The following is a 14,270-nucleotide window of genomic DNA, read 5'->3' on the forward strand; positions in this document are numbered from 1 at the left end:
GTTATATACCCTATGACTCCATTTATACAACATTCTGCAAATGACAACATTATAGAAATGGAAACCAGAGTGTGGTTGCCAGGGTTAGGGAGGCAGTGGGAGTGGAAGACAGGTAGGTGTGGCTGTAGGAGGGCAAAATGAAGGGTCCTTATGATGATGGAAATGTTTTGTATCTTGACCATATCAGTATAGACATCCTCAGTGTGATATTGTACTATGGTTTTGCAAAGTGTTACCATTAGAGGGATGTGAGTTAGGGGTATACTGCTCTGTATCATGTCTTATGACTGTAGTTGACTCTACAGTTATCTCAAAATAAAAATTTAATTAGAAAATAAACAGAAGTCAAATTTAGAAAATACTGGCTTTACTGGGATGCCTAGGTGGCTCAGTCGGTTAAGCGCCTCTTGTAAACAAATATTCAGGGCTGCTGTACTCTCGGTTTCAAAGGAGAAAAAAAACCACTTTATTGATATTATAAAAATCCAATAGAAACAGAAAGAAGAAAAGGGAAATTTGCACATAGATGAGGGCAATAGTAAGCAGTAAAGCAGAATAAGACAGAGTTATACATTGAAGCGGGTACTCAGAACATCCAACCTCATTAGCTGGGGAAGCCCGGTGCAGACAGCCAGGCTGGAGTCCCAGTGGAAAGGCCTGGGTGGATTATCGTTCCCTCGGGTGACACTTCCAGCTGACCATCCCCATAAGGGCTGTATTTATAGAGTGAATGACAGGGTCTGCAGTTAAACATTTGTTTGCCTATGTGCAGTTGGAGCGAGCTGCATCCCTATGTTATCATGTCTTTACATATTCAAGGAGCCTGGGCTGGGTGTATTTGCCTGCCCTCCCGGATTCCACTGGGAGGGGGAGGAGGGCTTGCAGCCCAGCCTGGAGCTGCAGGGATGCAAGGCAAAATTTATAGCTCTTGGCATCCAGACCAGAAGCGCCAATTCTGACCTGGAGGCTGGCTGATGTCAACTAAGCAAGCTCCTGAGGTCACTCATACATCACAAATCTCACAAACAGCATTCTTTAGCCTGCTTGCATACGTGCAGGGGTGCAGGTCAGGGTGGTCAGTTATACAGGACAAATTACAAAAACCTCCATTCATATATATCTGACTGTTGGTTTTGGCTCAGGTCAGGATCTCAGGGTCCTGAGATGGAGCCCTGTAATCGGGAGTCTGCTTTGAGATTCTCTTCCTCTCCCTCTCTCTCTGCCCCTCCCCTCCAACTCACACACATACTCTCTCTCTCATTACAATAAATAAATAAATCTTAAAAAAAAAAAAAGAAAATAATGGATTTATACTCAAAATTCAAAAAAAAATAGACCTTTGGAAGAAAATTAAAGATGAAGTCAAATGAATATAAAATTGGAAAATGAAGAATCTCAAAATGTTGGAAATAATTTAAAGACAATAAAATCTAGTCAGAGAATTAAAATCATCAGCATTTGTCTTTCCCAGCAGTCTTCCCAAAACTTCTTTGGACTGCATGTATTCTAGAATGCTTCCACTCAACCTTCCTTCCCACTCCTTCAGTGGGTGTCAGCCTTGCCTCGTGGTCTGACTGTTTTCCCCTTCTTACCAAACCCTCTCTCCATTTTCTCTCTTACAAATGTTTTCCTTCATAAAAATCCTTGGACTTCAAACCATATCTTGGCTTCTGCTCCTTGGGGGACCTGAACTAACACAAAGATCTACCAAGACTTTGAGGCCCTAGACAGAAGGACTGGAGGACAGTAAAGGACTGGAAGACAGTAAACATACACTCAAGACAGAGACTGAAAACAGGGATAAAAAGAAATCTTATACTTGAAAATAAGTCACCCACCTGTGACTGATGGAACGAACACCGGCAACCAGACCCTAGCCTTTCAGGCAGGAGACCTTAGGATTCTTTTCTGGATGAGCTGAACAGCTGTGAAGAAAAGATGTCTAGATACTGACACTGGAGATCTGCTCGGGAATATGGCATTCCCTGACACAGTCAACAAGCCCTGCTAAGTTTCCAGTCAGTTTCTCATAGCTTATTTTCAAATAGGAATGGACTGAGCACCACCAGCTATTGGGGAAAACCTCCAAGGAAGAAAGATATTGAAATGAATAAATGGAAAGAGCCAACTGGATATATAAAGTGATATACAGATACAAGATATATACAGAGAGTACAAACAAGGAAAAAAACATGTAAGAAGAAAAACTAATAAGAATGCTCGAAGGTTGGTGCCTGGGTGGCTTAGTCGGTTAAGCATCTACCTTCGACTCAGGTCATGATCCCAGGGTCCTGGGATCGAGCCCCGCATTGGGCTCCCTGCTCAGCGGGGAGTCTGCTTCTCCCTCTGCCTCTGACCCTCCCCCCGCTCATGCTCTTGCACTCTCTCTCTCAAATGAGTAAATAAAAAAATTTTTCTAAGAAAAAAACGAATCCTCAAAGAGATACATGACATTGCTTCCATAAAACAAAAACAGGTTACTATGTATTAAAATAAATAACCAGAAATCAAAAGAAAGCTCTTGGGAAATAAAAGAAAAATACTTGCAAGGAAATCAATTTTAAAATCAGAAGCTGAAGTCAGAAATATTTTCTAGAAAGTAACACAAAAAAAGGAAGGAGATGGAAAAATGAGAGAAAACAATGAGAAAAAGTTCTTAGGATTGATTTAAGAGTAAGTTTAAAAGAGAGATGAGAGGGGCGCCTGGGTGGCTCAGTCATTAAGCGTCTGCCTTCGGCTCAGGGCGTGATCCCAGCATTCTGGGATCGAGCCCCACATCAGGCTCCTCCGCTATGAGCCTGCTTCTTCCTCTCCCACTCCCCCTGCTTGTGTTCCCTCTCTCGCTGGTTGTCTCTGTGTCAAATAAATAAAATAAAATCTTAAAAAAAAAAAAAAGAGAGATGAGAGAAAAGTAGAGGGCAAGAAATGATGAAATAAATAACATAAGCATAATTTTCCAGAACTGATAGACACACTGTAAATCAAAACTGTTGGCTGGGTGCCCAGCATGAGGAATGGTGGGAGAGGGGAGTGGTAAACACCACACCTGGGCACATTGTTGTGAAATTCCTTGCAAACCAGCAAGAGAATATCTTAACATCTTACAGATACAGAACCATAGGATCATATCATTTTCTTAATGCATAAAATATCCCAACGGGAGGTAATATATAAAAAATGGAAAGCTATGGGATAAAGAGAAGGGAGTCTTTAAAGGCATAGATGATGGTTCATGAACCATTTGATGCATTTTGTAAGTTTTTGCATAAATATGCATTAGTTTAGGGAGAGTCAAAGCTTTCCCCAGTGAGCTCATGGTGGATGAAAGGATTCATAGATAGATGGGTGGATGGATGGATAGATGGATGGATAGATGGATAGATGGATGGATGGATAGATAGATAGATGATAGATAGATGATAGATAGATAGATAGATAGATAGATAGATAGATAGATGATAGACAAACAAATAGGCAGATAAACACAAGTGAAGGACCACAGTTAGAGAGGAAATACAAATACCCTTCAAATTATACATATCTAAGATTTATATTATTTGGTTTTTACTTTTTAACTCAAACGTATCATTTGGGTTTTCCTGCACATTACTAAAGCTAGAAAAAATATATTAAGACCTCACTTATGTAAGGAGCTTAATCTGACACGTGTTCTATTGGCAACACTCTCAGAAATACAAAAATGACAGTTGGAGAGTTTTAGAGCTGAACTAAATATGTGATAGTACTAATAATCACTGGCATTGTTTTTATGGTAGTGTTTATAAATCCCATTCAGAGCCATGATTTTATGAGTACCTTCAACAATCTTTTGGGTTATGAAATCCAGGTTTTCTCACCACATTTGATCTACAATGTTTCACATGTTCTAAGAAAAAGTACTCAGCAAAGAATGACCCCCTCAAAAATGTGTCCTAATCATTAATAAATTTATCATAAATTTGTCATAATCATTAAAAATAAGTTTAAGTCAATGTTCATCATGGAAAGACTAATGAAATTATGTGTTCCTTATGTTCCTATGAATCTGAATTACCAACGTGATCAGAGATCTAACAGTGATGACTCAGTGATATTAGTGGAAGCAAATATTATTTTTAACCAAAGTTTCTGAAGAAGTGAAGTTGTTTCCCTAAAAACACTTTTTAAAAATACACATCGTTTTCTTTTATGGATCACAAAACTGCACAGACTCTTTTTAGAAAACTTGGAAGTTATCACAGAAAACAACATGAAAATCACCCATAATTCCCCATCCAGAAATAGCAACTATTAAGATGTTGGTATATTATTTTTCCAATGTTTTTTTTCTATGCCTACAAAAGTATATTATCCAATTGTATACACCAGCTTTAATAAATTTAAACATGTCAATAAAAAGTTTCCAGGATGTGCTATACACTAACCTACCAAGTAAACAGATAATTGAATATATTATAAACTTCTCTTGCTAATTCTGAGTCCTGGTGGCAAGTCCCAATTGTTGCTTAATGACATTCTCACGATATGAGATATGTCAGCTCCTTGCCCTGGCACTCTACAGTTCCTCATTCCTCTTCCTTTAAAAACACCTGACCGCAATTTTGTTTTGTATAGCGTCTTTTCTCATGAATGATCAACATTAACTAATGTTTCTTTCTGCCCTAAGAGTACTAATCCCATGTAGGGTCTGTTTCTAATTTAATGCTTTTAATTTGCTGTGTGTTAGGAAACCACATAGCTAAGTTTATTAATAATCATAACTCCACCCAAAGCAGCAAGGATAGCCAGCATTTTGGGGAGCACTTACTTCACCCCAGGCAATTACTGTGTAAGTGCTTTTAATCTTCATAATAACTGAGTGGGAAACTCTGGATTAGGCAAATATTAAGTAATTTGCCCAAATTCACACAAGAGCACTGACTTGAAGTAGAATCGATAGGCCTGACATCTGGAGAAGGCAAACTGTATGGGGGTTTTAAGCCAGCATGACTGGGGAATGGTTGTAGTAATACTGAGAAAAAGGAATATGCACCCCCAGTGGAAAGTGAGATGATTCTAGGATATACCCTAAAGGATTTTAAGCATAAGGATGTGGACAAGAAAATTAACAGCACTGAATTACATAGTGAGCTTAATTCAGCTCCAATTTTTCTGATTATGTCAGAGAGAAAGTCTCAATGAGTGCTAATATGTTTTTAACACCTTGTTAAAACTTGGTAGAGTATTTTTTGATGAAAAGGGAACAGGCCTTGGATATAAAGCTTTTGATAAACAGTAGTATCTAATTATAATTTATGACCAATTTGCTTTCATCATTTATTTATAGGGCTAATGCCAATTTATAAAAATATGATAATGCTTTCTCCTTTGTGAATATGAGATTTTTCTTTTTAAATAAAATTATTTAAATTTTAAAAGTTGAGTTGATTTTTTCCTACTAAATAATAACAGATGTCCAGAGATATGGCAGAAAAAAACCCATGAGTGTGTCATATAAATTATTAAAAATGAAAATATGTGTCTAGAGGGAGAAAAAATAATCACCAAAGAAGATCATCTGGTCTGTACAGGTCCCAAGAGTTAAGTTTTCAGTAACTTTGTGAGCTAGTTGTTAACCATAGCCATTAAATTATACAAACTTACAATTAAATAAATTATATTAAAAACAATGGTAATAAATTCTCAAATCTCATCGCTTCCTATCTTGTGATTTTACTCTTTAATCTTGAAGTTATTTATGGCTACGGTGTCTGTAGGTTGGAAATACAGTCTAATTGTGTCCTACTGTGCGCTTCTTCCCAGGTCCATGTTCAGTGAATTCATGGTGGTAGTTCAAAGTGGACCATGATGGGAGTATTTACAATACAGAAATTGGCAAAAGCTATAAATTAGAACTTTTTCCTTCTGGAGAGGTGGTTGTTAGCCACTTACCAGCACACCACTGGAGATAAGAATAAATGGAAATGAATTTCTATTTCCCTGGAAGTGATTCCTGGTGCAGTGCTTTTAGTTGGTAGAGGAACCCTTCCCTGAAAAGGAATAGATGGTAAGTAATAGAGGAGAACATCTTGGCCAGGGACAGTAGGGAGCTGTTAATCATATTACAACTGAACATTTTGTGACTGAGGAATTCTGCCTCCTGTCTCCTAAAGAGGCATAGAGAATATATCTGCTAAATCTTTTTTCTTGTGAAAACGAAATCCATCCTAATTTTGTTTATATTATTTTAATTAAAATGTGTTTCAATAATTTCTTGATAAGGAGTAGTCTTCAAAATTTGGTTACTTTCCTCAATGATGTGAACTTATTCTTAAAATCCATAAAATGTAAAAGAAGCCAAAGTAGAGTGATAAAAATGTCAGTTGTAGTAACAGAATTTATGGCTTTGGTTTTAATACGAGGAGTGTTTTGAAAATATCTTGTCTCTTATCTTGTGCACACAGTGGCTCTTATTCAGCTGAGGAAGAGGTTAAGTGAGAAATGAGTTGGCTCGCCAAGGATACATTTGTCCCACCCACCGTCAGCCCCCAACACACATATATACTCACACACACATACTCTGATGTTAATTTGATTTGAAAAAATATCAGGAAACATCATCATCAATTTCTTCTCTTGCAGAAGTGATTATTCTTGCTTGACTGCCCTCTGCTGGAATTCCTGAAATATACACTTTGCCTCTACTTACAGGGACAAGTTGTAGGCGTATGCAACTTAATAATGTGAGCAATCTTTTCAAGGCATATTATGTGCAGAAGCCAAGGTATGCAAGATTGGAAATAAAGCTGAGTTGAGCATTAAATGCAGTGGTCAAGTGTTGATTTAATTAGCCATGAAAAATAGCCAGGTTTTGAATGGATCAAAGAAAACAATTATACATAATGGGTGAGCTGAAAACAATTGACTATTACTGAAAAAGAGGAATGCTTTAATTAAACTAAAAGATATACCTAATGTTAAATGAGGTGGCTACAAAAGCTCCACAAATAAAGCTGCTTAACTGCTGAGTATAATATGAGAGATCAGAAGGAGTGTTTAAATATACCTAATAAAAAAATACAACCTTATTAAAATTGTATTGCTATTATTTAAAACTATAGTGAGCCTTTTCTCTGTTCTGTAAGCTAAGCCCCAACATTTAAGAATATTTGTTTACTTGTTTAGAATATTTAGGTTTCTCATTTAATATTAATTCCGATGCAAAGATATTGCTTTTGTGTGCTTAACAGGAATATGTTTTTGGGATATTTAGAGAAAAATTATTTTAGAGAGAATAGTGATTGTGGCATACCAGACCTTATCAGGCAGTAGTTTAGCATATACTTTTCTGTGCATTTGTAAGGCTTTCCAGAGATAGAGGAATACAGATCTATTGTCAGATAGATGGTGGAATTGACGCTGTGGGATTCACGTTTGAACAGTATCAACGTGGACTAGTTTTACTATAAAGATCAAATCCTCCACCTAAGGAATTTGAGCTCATAAACAGGACAGACTGCTATCAGGGCATTTGCTGCTCAAAGTGAGAGCCTTTATTTCCTTCACCCTATTCCGTTTATGTTGTCGTCAACGTAGGAAATGAACAAGGTGATTAGAGAGCAGTGGGAGGAGAAGAGAGGATGAGATAAGTCAGAGAACGAACAGGAAGAAGACAAAAGATCCTTTCTCTCTGCACACCATTTTGTTTGATTCTTGTCCCTCCTATGGGTTAGACTCTGCGAAGTTAAGCTTGTAAAAAGCCAAGTTTTCCAAATTCAAAACATGGACTCTGCATCACTGCACATTACGGTTTAACGTACAATAAGGCCAGGACCTTCTTGGAAACAATGCTAATCAAGTGGTTATGGATGTTAATTCTTTTGCAGTAAAAACTGACAACGATACAAGTAAGTCATTTTTCCTATTGTGAAAATGACAGTTATGTACTTGAAACTAGTCAGCAGAGGGAAAGAAGGAGATTATAGGGACTTGTTCACTTCACCAGACTAAATGCACTCTGTTCCACCGCCTCCCCACCCTGGATCACACACAGAGTGGGTTTCCGGTACTGATTTGCAAGGAAAACCTGAAGGCAGAGTGGGATGGTAGACGTGGAATTTGATTGAACTTTCTGAGTATCATAAGATGAACTCAATCACTGAATTTTGAATGGGACCAAACAATCTAACACTTGTCAGAGAAAGATCATATAAAACGTCATAAATGGGGGAAAAAATCCAGATTTTTTTGGAAAGTTTGTGTGTGCTCAGCTTTTTTGGAATTTTACATTCCTATTTGAGGTTAAAAGTGTTAAAATATTGTGTAATCTGATGTTATTCTAAATGAAGAAGGAAACCTTATTTTATTCAAAGGACAAGTATTCGTAGAGTATAACTATAATGAATAGTTACCATGTATTGCATTTTTAAATGTTCTGTTGTCACTGTGCTAATCATTTTGCGGCATTATATCATTGACTTTTTAAAAACGCCACTATGAAGCAGGTACTCAATCACGCCCATATTACAGATTGGAAAACTCAGGCTCAGAGGCCCAAGGTCGCAGAGACACTATGTACTAAACCCAGAACTCTCATCCTGGTATTTCTATCCTATCAGTGATAGGACCCTTCCTTCTTTGAAAAGGCCTGCAGTGCCCTCCGGGGTCACTATCCTGGTCCTAGACAAGGAATAAGCAGAGCTCTCGTGTCTTCGCATACTCGGGAACTGAAGGTGCTCCGGTTCTTTTAAAAACTAAAAGCAACCACCTACGACATTTCTAGATTACCGATTCTCAAAGAATTTTAAGAAATTCTACACAATACTAAAGCACTATGGAAGAGAATTTTCATCCTCTTTGGATAAATTTCCGTTGTCTACGGGCCATCATCTTTGTTCATGTTTCCAGAAACCTATTCTGGGGAAGTGATCTGACAGACAGCCTGCTCCCAGAGCAGCACGGCCCTTTCTCCACTCTCGTCTCTCTGCAGCATCTGCATTGGGCTTGAGCCCGGATCCATATTTACGAGACATATGTAGACACTTTTCCCTTTCTTGGCAAATGCATAAATAGAATCCTACTGTCTACATGTAGGTACTATATAAATACAAAGTTGTGCATACTCTGTGGCTGTCATGTATCATTTATCTGTGTATTTTTAGCGTCACCAAACACATTTACATATGCTGTCATGTTTCAAACTGCACCTCAATATAGTGCCTTTTTCAACATGAACTCGGCAGCAGGCAACATCATTCTTCAAACATTTTCATCACAAATGAAGGTCAGAAAGCAAGAAAACAAATCCCAAAATAGAAGACCAATTTTAAGTGGGTAACACTTTCCTAATATGTTCTGAAGATACTGTAGAATTATCTAGAGCAGAGGGCTGAATTTTTTACTGTATACTTAGATTCACGCATGTATACTTAGATTTTAATGTACCTTATTATGCCGGGATTTCCAGAGATGAATGTTTACACCTTGGCCATTGTCTAGAAGGGATATAGTTATGTAAACCATCATTTGCAATTTTGTATTGAACACCTGTAAGGTGTAGTAGCAAAAAGGGAAACGCTCTCTAGAGATGACTAGAGAAGTCAGGGACTCTTCATTTGGGATCTAATATTTGAATTGATTCTTGGAGAAGGAAGAAAGTTCTGGATTTTCTTTTGTATGAAACATTAGAAGAGCTAGAGGTCAGTTGACCACAAGATCAAGTCTAAGATCAAATATAAGAAATTAATTGATCTAACAGGTAAAGTTTAAGATGCTTGAATTTCTTAGCAGGGATCAATCTTAAATTTGAAGAAAACAAGTGGGCAGGCGATTTCCCTTTCCTTCTTTTACTGAAGCCCTAACGTGTCTTTCTTTGACCTTCTATTCTGTGTACTGTGGTTATGGCAAATCAGGGTAGGAGGTCTGTGGTAGAACCGTACCCATGATATTTCAAGCCTTTTCCTTGAGAAGCAGAACATTTCATTAAACAAAATATTTCAGGGAATACGGAGTATAAAACAGTTAAAAGCAGAGCTTGTCTGGTTGAAGTGAGGGACAGGGAGAAAAAGACCACCTACATGGTACCATTTGAATATGCCTGAACTTAGTAAAAAGTGTGTGTGTGTGTGTGTGTGTATGATTTCTTTAAGTTCCTAAATCACTTTAATTGCTTTTTACCCTCAGATTGCTTCTAAAGAACTCTGACTCTAACCCAATATGCAGGCCTGTCGTGTGGAATTTCAGAGACCCGGGAAAGATCTGTTCTGTCTCTCCTTAATGTCTTTTTTCCAATGGGTATTGAAGTAGCAAGCATTCTGTGTTGACTTCAACAGTGGTTCTCAGAGTGCAGTGTGAGCAGTAATCACCCAGGAAACATGACAGATGCAGATTCCTGGATCATCTCCAATGATACTGATACCTCTAGGTCTGGGGTAGAGGTCTAGGTCTCTCTGTGGGTGTCACTGCACTCCAGGTCATTCTGACGCAGCAATCTACCAGATGTATGGGCTCAAGTATAGACTGCAGTGGGGACAAAGGGGTGACAGAATAAAATAATAAATTGAAAGGAAAAGAAGAGTAGAAAGGAGAAAAGGAGAACATATGTTAGTTGCAAAATGCCAACAAAAATTACCTAGCAGGCCACGTGATGAAATTGATGCCAGTTTGCTACCCCTGCTTTAGAACAATGATTAGAAAAAAACCTATGGAAGTCCTTAGGTATGGTTTTCCAAATTACTAGCATTTAGTTAGTCTGTATGCACTTCTCCCCACCCCATCCTCCCTCCCTCTGTTCCTTCATTTCCTCCACCTACTTATTTCTTTTTTTAAAAGATTTATTTATTCGAGAGCAAGGGGGGAGGGGCAGAGAGAAAGAATCTCAAGCAGACTCCCTGCTGAGCACAGAGCCCTACCCGGGGCTCGATTCCATGACCCATGAGATCTTGACCTGAGCTGAAACCAAGAGTCTGAATGTTTAACTACTGAGCCACCCAGGCGTCCCACCCCCTACTTATTTCACTAAATTTTAAAAAATATTATCAAGTTTTATAAAGAAAATCCAGTAAAATTTTTGGTAAACATATTCTGGACTTTGATTATACACGGTCCTTTGTTAGATGATTTTATGTTGCAGCAATCATTGAATATATCTGTATATGTTTGATATATACCTGCTTTGTGTCTTACACTATTTCATAAGCATTTCCGTATTGTAATGTGTCTTCTTATAGTGCCTACGATAGTACCAAAGAGGTACAAGGATTAAAATATTTAGTGCATGTAAAACTCGATAGAATGAATGGCATACAATTAGTATTCATTAAATTATAGCATTGTTGTATGCCTTTTCCTAAGCTCAGAATTATCTTTTCATAGATGCCCAGGAGAAGAGTTACTGGGTCAGTGTGTATGAACATTCTTTTTGTAAAAACATTTGAAGGTCTTAGTACAAGATTTGTGTGTGTGTATATGTGATTCATTGCTTTTCAAAGAGTCATTTTAATTTACAATGCCACCAGCACTTTCTGCGAGTGTCCATTTCATTGGCCCTCATTAGCATGTGTAATTTTATCATTTTTTAAAGGTTGATATTTTTAAATTGCATTATTGCATTTTGTGTGTGTGTGTGAGAGAGAGAGAGAGAGAGAGAGAGGGATTTATCTGTGACCTGTTCCCATATATTTTTTGAAATTTTAATATTTTCTTATTGTTTTACATGGGCCATGTAATATACTATCATCTGTACATATATTTCTAGGGTTTTTTTTTTTTTTCTATTTAGTTTGCTATGGGTTTTTTAAAAAAATGTATAAATGTTCATTTTCTTGAGATCTTATCTGTTGGTATCTCCATCTTGCCTCCCCTTCTCCTCCCTAGTACTTATTTCTACCATTTCTACCTTGCCGAGCATACATTTATGATTAATTTCAGTACTCATTTCCATTTTTTAAAAGATTTATTTATTTATTTATTTATTTATTTATTTATTATTTATTTACAGAGAGAAAGAGAGAGAGTGGGGCAGGGAGGGGTCAGAGGGAGAGGGAGAGGGAGAGGGAGAGGGAGAGGGAGAGAATCTCAGACTCATGCTGAGCATGGAGCCCAATGCAGGGCTCGATCTCACAACCCTGAGATAATGACCTGAGCTGAAACTGAGTCAGCCGCTCGACCAACTGTGCCACCCAGGCACCTCTTTATTTCAATTTTATTTTTATAGTTAAACCTATCCAATGCCCACTAGTGTCTTTTCATTACAGTTTCCCCAATTATCCCTTTGTTAGAGAAGTTCGTCCTCAGGTAGTTTTATCAAGAAGGGCTTATGGAAAAAATCGTTTGAGCTCTTTGGTGTTCAAAACTGTGTGTGCATGTGTGTGTATTTTAACAGCATTATTCTTGAAGGATAGCATGGAGGGGTATAAAATCTTTGGGTCATCCTTTACTTTCTGATCTTGTAGACGTTGCTCAACTTTCTTCTGATGTTAAAAATGTCATTGTGAAGAAATTTTGAGGCCAACTTCATCTCCTTCCCCTTTAAAGTGGCTTGACCTTTTTCTCTTACTCCCCACCAAAACTCCTTTTTCAAAAGTCTATCATTAAGTCCCAAAAAATTTACAAAGATGGGTTTTGATGTTGACTGTTTGGGGCCAGTTATCTATGGTTCATGGTATATACTTTCTTTAAGGAGACTCAAGTCTCACTCTGTCCAGGACATTTTTCCTGCATCAAATATTTAAATATATTAATTTTCCATTGCTCTGATCTTCTCTTGAGGACTCTAATAATACAGATGTCACATCTCCTTTTCCTACATTCTGTAGTTATTATTTTTCTAATGTAAACTTCCTTTTTTCTTATTTTGTTTGTGTTTTCTTCTCTAGTGTCCATACCTTTTGCCCTGTTTTCCACAGTGGCTATTCCTGTGTTCTTTGCAATATTTTGCTCATTGCTTTTGTAATTTGGATGTTTGTGTTAAAACTTTTCATTTTGTATTAAACTTTTCATTTTGAAATTATTATAGATTCATATGCAAACTGTAATACAATACCATACCACACTGTAATACCTTACAATATCACACGAGAATATTAATTTGAATACAGTTAAGATATAGGAAGTTTCCATCACCACGAAAATCCTTCACATTGATCTTTTATAGCCATACTCACTTCATTCTTGACCTCCAAGCCCCTCTACCTACCTTAACCCTAGCAATCACTAATCTCCAATTGTTCTTTATGATTTTGTCATTTCTAGAATGTTAGAGAAATGAAATTATATGGTATGTAAACTACTAAGATTGTTTTTTTTTTTTTTAAGAGCAAGAAAGAGAGAGAGTGTGTGCACACCCATGAACAGGGGGAGGGGAAGGGGGGGAAGGAGAGAGAGAATCCTTTTTTTTTTAAAAGATTTATTTATTTATTTATTCGACAGAGATAGAGACAGCCAGCGAGAGAGGGAACACAAGCAGGGGGAGTGGGAGAGGAAGAAGCAGGCTCATAGCGGAGGAGCCTGATGTGGGGCTCGATCCCACCACGCCAGGATCACGCCCTGAGCTGAAGGCAGACGCTTAACCGCTGTCCCACCCAGGCACCCCGGAGAGAGAGAATCTTAAGCAGGATCCACACTGAGTGCAGAGCCTGACACGGGGCTTGATCTCACGACCTCATGAGCTGAAATCAAGAGTCAGATGCTCAACTAACTGAACCATCCCGCCATTCCAAGATTGGATTTTTTGACTCAGCTTTATTCTCTGGAGATCTCTCTAAAATGTTGCTTGTATCAGTAGTTTCTTCCTTTTTATGCTGAGTCAGAAGCAAGGATACAGACTTACTGTAGTTTACTTAATAATCAGCCTGCTGAAGGACATCTGAGTTGTTTCCAGTTTTTGGCTATTAAAAATAAAGGGACTAAGCATTATTTACAAGAACAAATTATGGAAGCACCCAAGTGTCCACAGATAGGGAAATGGATAAAGAAGATGTGGTGTACATATGCAATGGAATATTACACAAGCACAGATAGGATGAGATCTTGCTATTTACGACAACATGGATGAACTTAGAAGGGATTATACTAAGTGAAATAAGTCAGACAGAGAAAGATAAATACCATATGATTTCACTCACATGTGGAATCTAAAACACAAAACAAAAGAATAAACAAAAGAAAAATCAGACCTTTAGATTCAGAGAACAAACTGATGGTTGCTAGAGGGAAAGCGGAGTAGAGGAATGGGCAAAATGGGTGAAGGAGAGTGGAAGGTCCAGGCTTCTAATTATGGAATGAATAAGTCA

Source organism: Ursus arctos, unplaced genomic scaffold, assembly GCF_023065955.2.
Source record: "Ursus arctos isolate Adak ecotype North America unplaced genomic scaffold, UrsArc2.0 scaffold_14, whole genome shotgun sequence".
Lineage (NCBI taxonomy): Eukaryota > Metazoa > Chordata > Mammalia > Carnivora > Ursidae > Ursus > Ursus arctos.